Source organism: Amblyomma maculatum, chromosome 1 (genome assembly GCF_055883805.1).
Source record: "Amblyomma maculatum isolate TAMU_Amacu chromosome 1, ASM5588380v1, whole genome shotgun sequence".
NCBI lineage: Eukaryota > Metazoa > Arthropoda > Arachnida > Ixodida > Ixodidae > Amblyomma > Amblyomma maculatum.
Window position 1 is genome coordinate 291,984,567 of NC_139344.1, and position 6,272 is coordinate 291,990,838.

The window sequence follows — 6,272 nt, forward strand, 5'->3', positions numbered from 1 at the left end:
TTCAAGCCGTCTGAATGCCGTCATCTGACAGGGGAACGACCATCCGGCTACCAATAGTTTTTTTTTCTTTTTGTTTTTTTAGCATTCGATGCCTTGCTTTGCCACTGCAGCACCACATTCATGCTTTCCACCGATCGCATCTGGCGCATCAGTTTCTCATGCGGCAGAGGCTGTCGCCCGCGCTGGTGAAGCGGGCTCCCCGACAGTGGTCGCATCTCATTTACTTCACCCCGTGTTATTGGCATCTGGTTGCGGTGCGAAAAACAGGCGGATCGAATAGTAAAGCTCCAGTGCAGATGCGTTGAACTGCTACAAGAGAGTTACTATAAGCCTAGTTACCTAGTGGCACGGGCAGAGGCATATTATTTTCTATTAGTTTTGGGTAGCCTCACCATAATATATGTATCGAGTCGGTCTGAAGACGCAAAAACGAGCTCTTACTACTCCGCCTCTTAAAACGAACGTCTGGGGTGAGCATACCCCCGCGCTCATGGCCGCTCCGGTCGTCACAACATCTCAACATTAACGTCCTCATTTCCGTCAACATGTTTTCCCTACAGTTGGACATATTTTTAGAACCTGAAATCCACTCCTGCTTACATTTTTTTCGCTTAGTGGCCAAGAAGTCAGACCTACAGCAATTGCATATTCCTGTTTAAGGGTTTTATTGGACTGGTCGTAACTACTAGTGCATCAATATTATGCAATATGTTTTCATTGATATTTAAAGTTGATGTAGGGAAGAATACGTGGACCAAGTTTGAAAAGCTATCAAAAACGGTTTCTTTTTTATGTCCTCAGAAATTTTAATTGCAATGGTGAAGGTGATTGCGAAAAACGTCTGTGGGCTGCTCTATGCCACAGCGCATCAAGAACTCCACGCATACAAAACTGACTACCCCGAATCATTAATTTAGCGAGCTTTGTTCTGACGCCGAGCAGTTTGCTCAAGATGCTGAGCAAGCACGGCAACTAGCACGCATCCACATCACCCAGCAACAGGACAAGGATTCACGCCGGTACAACCTCCGCCGCAGGCAAGCTTCCTACAACACCGGGGACCAGGGGTGGGTATGGACTCCTGGCTGACGCCGCGGCCTATCAGAAGAGCTAATTTGCTGCTACTTCGGACCATATAAAATATTGCGGCGCCTCAGCAACATCAACTGCGAGGTGCTCCAGGATGCACCAGAGCACAGAGGCCTTCGGCTACCTCGCGCAGAGACAGTTCATGTTCTTGGGGATGAAGCCCTATTTTGCGCGGTGACTGACAAACTCCATCTGCAGACTTTTTTTTTGTTTGCTTTTGTCCACTTGTGTGCACGTGTGACTGTGTGAGTTACGCTTAAGCAGGGAGGAATGCCAGGGGGCGCTCGGAGCGAAAAGACGATGAAGTAGATCGGCTCCGCACTCGCAGGATGTACCAAACACTCGGATCGCGTAATTCCATCTGTACCGCCTCTATTAAGCTAGCCCCCGTCGCCAACACCGTGACAATATCCATACTTTCTTCCACCATATTTGTCATTTCTGAAGCTCTTAACAATAATTTGTATCTTTTATTTGCATTTACCAGAAGCATAGCCAAACAAAAATAATCATTTTTGCTCATTTCATTCATATGTGAAACTTACTATCGCATCAATCCGAATATCCACTTCTAGGCCGTTAACAGAATGATGGTATAGCAGCAAAGGTTAACTGGTGATGCAGTTTCAAACAAACTCATAGATATAGTCAATAAGTTTAGATGTGACTGTTTTCATAACACACCAACTTGCTGAATGTGAACTATACCCAGGATGTGTACCGGAAGATGCCAGTAAGCAGCAAATAAAATAAAACACTGTGGCTATGAAATGGCTGTCACTCCAAGATGAGTAATTTACTGCAATAAACTTTCATTCTATATTTTAAAAATTCAAAGTACTCAAAACAGGAAAAGAAAAGGCAGGTTTTTTAGATTTGTCGATTTGCAAGTTTTGCTACACAGGAAGTATGTTACAGAGTTAACTGGTACAGCTGTGCAGTATTTGTTAAAAGATTTACTTCTCAAGAGCACATTGCAAAGAGCGAGAAGTCTGAACACTGAATATAATTGAAATATTGCATGAGCACTTGTATGAGTAAAAACTAAATTGCACCATAACCATCACAGTCTGCACACTTTAATACGCAAGTGCTTTTGCACTGCACTGAACCAATATGTACAAAATAATAAAATAAAGCACAAGTGGGTACAAGGAAGCGGCATTTCACCAACAAACTGTTAATACTATGATAACAAAAAATGAACAAGGAATCTAAGCACTGCAAATAATTTCTATATTGCACATGGAATTGGAAACAATGATAACAATTACTTGACTGCATACACTTTGTAATTTCAAACTGTAAGAGATTGGCACAGCCTGTAGAACTGCAGGAGCCGGGGCATCATTTTGTTTGCCGAAAGTGAACTGCCAAATTGAATCCTTTAGACAGCGCACTCAGCACAATTGTCAACCACAAATCACACCAAAAAGGTCCCGTCAGCGCCATTTGTCCTTGTACTTGATGATAGTACTTATGCGAGGTACGAAATAACCCATCTTTCAGGTATCATATGCTGCCTGGATAGCATTACTCAGAAGGTCTCCTCGGTCTCTAGCAGCCGAGCGGGTCTTCACTTTCAGCAGACCGTAGTGGTCGCCATCTTTGACTACTCTGTCTGGTGTGGCACCAAGTACGGCTACACAAGGACTGATGCACGGGCCACAGTTATACACTTCGACTGACGTACCCTTCTCTACATACCGCCGCACAGCACTGTGTTCATTCGGCAAGCCATCCCTCTAATAACTGGTTTGCAAGGCATTTGACCCAAATATTCGCATTAAGAACATTTTATCTGCTGGTTTCTGGTGAATAATAATGTCGCCAAAGTGGGATTCCGTCACACACACTTTGCCCTCTCAAACGACCAAGTTGCAGAGCTGCTCTGGCCTCTTGTGCTCTCTTCAAGGGCCCACGCCTCTTCGAGTGTGACAGCGCAGTCGGCAAAATCGTAGCCCGCTGGCACATGCTCACTCCATGGCACCTTTGTCGGAAGTGTGAGCATTAGTTTTGCAGACACTGTGTCTTGCTGGATGAGTGGCTAGGGAACAGGAGAAAAACAGTTGTCTTTCAATCTCTCACGCAACATAGGATGCATATCTTCCTCGCAAATTGTTTTATGCAGTCCTCGTATGTCGGCACGTGTCAACTCAATGCGTGCATAGCCTTGCACGTTTACTTTGTTTTGCCTGGTTGGGCACATGCTTCACGAAGCGCAAGTCATCAAATTTTAATGTGCGCATGTTCTCATTATTTGAGCCACTTGCCTAGACTCTTGGCTTCGCGGTACAGGATGCAGTGTCCTGAATATATGTCCGTACAGAACGCTTCATGTCCAGGACAAACCACAGCAGTGCTGCTACATGTTTGCATACCCCTGACGCTCCTGCGCGATAGTTAAAGCAACCGTTCCTCACAAGCCCATCAGAGGAAATAACGCCAGCCACCTTATACTGCTTGGATACAGAAAATGATGTCTCAACGTTGGATTTGAGGAACACATTTGCACCAGCTTTGCAGAGCAGTGTGTCGTGCACCTTCTCCGCCTTAAACGCTCTGTATCCTGCAATGCAATGTTTGGAAGCGGAATAAGCCCTCTCATGCTTTAAAATGAATTCTTCTGAAAAACTTGTGTGGAGGTCTTTCAGTTATTTGTTCCATGGGCCTTTTGGAAGGCTTGAAGAAAACGATGAAATATTTTTCATAGCTTGCAGTAGTGCCTGGACCATACAGATCAAACCATGATTCCTTTTAGGTATAAGCATTTGATTTACATGAAAGGTATGTAATAATGTTTTTAGCACTAGAATGACTGATATATTTCTGCTGTGACAACAGTCAAAACTCTACAAGGGGAGACAGTAAAACGCATAGGCGTGTGCAAATGAGGTGGGTGGGAGGGGGGTTCATCTAAAGGAAGTGCCAAGTTTGCCCCATGCATTTATACTGTTAGACCTGTCCCGTCGTTGTTTCAAATGCAGGGTTCTGGTCATGCAGATTTTCTGACAGAATTATGGGAAGTGTGCTGCCCAATAATATTTATTTTCTGAAAATATATAACATTGAAATAAATGCTTTATTACCACTGTGAGTAGGGGGTGGTTTTTGTTAAAATGCTGCCACTCCCCCTCCCCCCTATATATTTAATGGAGAACCCTGCGCATGCTTACTAATGGGCTCCACACAATGACTGAATAGATCGTACTTGTCGTCAAAACATTTCTAGGCGAACAGAAAATTTTGTCAGTACTTCACTCGCTTTCAGTGCTTTTTTTTTTCGTAATTTCCATCAAACATTATGGAGGAGGTAAGGCAAAATGCCGTGGACAGCTTGACGGGGGCCACCCCCGCAGTGACAAACGGCAGTAATAGAGCACACCGACTAGGAGTAAGTAACAAAGAATGACGAGGAGCAAAAACAAAAACGTTTTCAAGTGTACATCACTGAAGCATGCGAAGATAAAGTGAAAAAAAAAAAAGCTTCATTCTGCGATAGAGAAGGACAAAAGGAACGAAACTGCATTCGGGTCGACTTTTTATAGACGTAAAGGAACATTTTTCTCCACTACTCTGCAGACTCCAAGCGTGAAGAAGAATATCTACACATAACAGAAACATTCAACTGTTTCATGCTCTTCGTAAAGAAAAAGTAAGTTGCGAAACTGCCCAGCATAAAAATTTCTACTGATAATTGATTTCTGGGCTCGTTCACAGTTTGAAGTCCACGACGTATTACTTGGCTTACGCTAGCATTTTGAACGAGTCATCGTCTCGACAGTAACCCGTTTGAATAAAGTGTCGCGCGTACACTATCGCAGTGCGGTGTCACGCACATCACACGTTCGAGCAGTGGTTGAAGCGTTGGCGGAGACACAACTCGCACTCTACGAACAGCTACTACTACATTCTGGATAAACGGCAGCAACGCTGCGCGCACATTTTGTTGCTACTGAAGTAAAACAAAAACTACCGCGAACGATCAGTATGCGAACCAGTCTTGTAAACAGCAGCAACCACGGCAGCAAAATGGAAGTGGTCTTTGCGTCTACTTACCGTGCTCGGTTGGTGATCCATGGAAGTACAACGGAACACCCAACTGTGTCATGCGATACGAAGAAACACCGAGCACAGCAAGATCACCAGAAAACAGAGTGAAGCAGCGCGGCGATGACGCCGTGACATAGGAGGCTTAGCACGGGGACCGGCGGAGTCGGAGAAACAACCGGACGGTGTCGGGCGGAGAGCCAAAAGACGTGAACGCGGTGAATACGCGGGAGACGAGCGCTCCGTTCTCCCATGATGCTTTTCGCTGATCCGCCAGGGGATGGCGCAGCGCTGCAATTTGTGGAAAGCTCTATTACTTATATATACCATCAAGGCATCACGAACAGCGGTGCTCAAAATCAGTTTTCATGCACCGCAAGAAGCCATGCGTCGTCACCGCGATTTCGCGCCACAAATTTGAAACACGTGACTTTTTTGTCATCCAATCAGAGAAACAACACGGCGTCGAACGGTGGCCATGTGTGTCTAAACACGGCCGGTCTCGAGGGAGAGAAGAGACAAACGCGCTCTCCCTCGAGACCGGCCGTGGTCTAAAATAGGGCCCCATGATTGCTGGCGGTGTGACGTCATGTTATAAGGCGCTGCGAGTGCACGGCGTCGACCAGCTGTTACGGTTGCTAGGCAACAGCTCTGTGCCTCCGCGGAGTGCGGCCCAGCGCTAACGCAAGTTCGTTGGCAATGTAGCTTTCGATAAAAAATAGAACACATTATTTGAGCCTCAGTTCGCAAGCCGAGCCAATGTTTCGGTCGACAGAGGGCAAGGAGTCATGCCGCCTTCTCAAAACGTTGGCTCGGCTTGTGAACTAAGGTTCCCTGTGAACCCTTGTTCAGTGCTCTTCCATACTGTGCAGCTGTGTTCTTCCTCTCGTTCTATACTGGAACAAACACATTTGTTCAAGATTGCGTTCAAAATATGTTGACAATAGATTATGCTGATTTTAAATATCCTTGTGTTATATCATCATCATCATAATCAGCCTGACTATACCCACTGCAGGGCGAAGGCCTCTCCCATATTTGTCCATTTAACCCGGTTCTGTCCTAACTGCATCCACTTGACCCCTGCGAACTTCTTAATCTCATCCGCACCCCTAACTTTCTGCCGCCCCCTG

General features: G+C 45.5%; 1 pseudogene; it reads right to left on the minus strand.

Moving 5' to 3' along the window:
- Window positions 1-2,373: 2,373 nt before the first annotated feature.
- Window positions 2,374-5,181, minus strand: LOC146206797 (uncharacterized; annotated as a pseudogene).
- Window positions 5,182-6,272: the final 1,091 nt, after the last annotated feature.